Here is a 1658-nt window from a genome sequence, read left to right on the forward strand (position 1 = left end):
GGGTTATTTCTAGCTACTTGATTATGTGGCAAAGAGTTGAATCCTTTCTTACAATCAAACCAAGTTACCTTCAAGTTGGTCTTGTCTTCCAGTTTTCCAAAATCATCTTGTCAATTAGAAGCTGATGTTTTGTTCTTTTGCTGTTTGGGCAGTTTCCTTTCTGCTCAAGTGGAAACAGCTTGTTTTTAATTAGATGCTGTTGGACTGCATTAGCTACCCCATCAGTTAGACCACGGGTGTCAAACTGACGGCCCAGATGCGTCACGTGCAGGCCACGCCTATCCCAGCTCCACAAAGGCAAAAAACGTCATGATATGTCATGATGCATCATGTGAAACGATCGAGTTTGACACTCGTGAATTAGACACTTGAAAGTTGTTGATAAGCAGATAAGTGGCTTGCAATTGTTTGGTGCTTCCTCTTTTGTTGGATCTTTCATTATCAGATATATTTTGCTAGATGATAACCAATCTTCAATTTCACTTCCTTGTGCTATGTTGTTAAACTGCTTGGTAACAATGAGTGTAGGCCAGTCAGATGTTTCAACAAAATCATGTAATTCATCTTCACTGGGTGCTGACCAATTCTTGATCTTCCTTGCCTTTTTCTCTATCATTTCTGCTGTTACTACAAGTTCTTTCATTTCAATTTCTGTTTTGTTCTTATCCACCTTCTATAGCCAGGCTCTACTCTTATTGAATTTCTTTGGGTTGTCCCATAGCTGCATCCAGAACTGCACTGTTTCTTCTTTGTGAGGTGTTAACTGGTTCAAAGCAATATTTCCACTGATGGATTGGAAGATTCAAATGGAGATTTTTAAAAATTTAATAGAGCTTTTAAGCTTCTACCTCAGCCTAGCACAGGCACATTTGTTTTATTTAGAATTCAGGAGTACTTAAGAGGATAGGACCGCCAAATTATTTCGTCAATTATTAACATGAAGCTCTTTCCTGTAATCTGTCTTTTCTGTGTCTTCCAGCACTTTCAATTCTACATCACTAGCAATCACTCTCCATAAGCTAAAAGAAAATGGCCTGGATTTGAAGCAGCAATCCTGATTTATAGGGCCACTTCTTTGGAACCAGTGGTTTCCAGGGTCCCATGGACTCCTTTTCCACCTCTGAGGATAGCCTTCTGAAAGAGATGCAGCCACAATTCATTATAGCCTCAACAACAGCTGTGACCCCAGTATTACTACACACCTGTCCTCAAAAAGGAAGCAAAAGGAGATTTGACCGCTTCCTGGAGAAATGAAATTCAGAGACCATGTTAAGAACTTGAGAGCTCTATTTTAAACCATTCAGAACCTCTTTTCTTCTCAAATCTATAACCAGAAGCCATGTATGGCAACACATTAAGCAGGGAAGCAGATCTTCCATGCAAGGCTTGGCGTTCTCTCCCTCCTGAGCCTGCAGAGCAGAATGGACTCAGCAATGAAGGTAACTGAATTAAAACCTGGTTGTGGAGGGGGGAATGTGATGTGGCACACTCCATAATGTACATAATGAGCTTCACTGGGTATAATGTTGGTTTGTAGACTGCCATCTATATGGAAAATGTATCTAAAGCAGGACTAAAAGAACCGAATATGGGACCTGATTGGATCCTCAGTTCCAGGATGGAAACGGAAGGCTGAATGGAAATCTGGGATGAGACCA

Source organism: Protobothrops mucrosquamatus, unplaced genomic scaffold (assembly GCF_001527695.2).
Source record: "Protobothrops mucrosquamatus isolate PMUCROS unplaced genomic scaffold, P.Mucros_1.0 scaffold2273, whole genome shotgun sequence".
NCBI classification, from domain to species: domain Eukaryota; kingdom Metazoa; phylum Chordata; class Lepidosauria; order Squamata; family Viperidae; genus Protobothrops; species Protobothrops mucrosquamatus.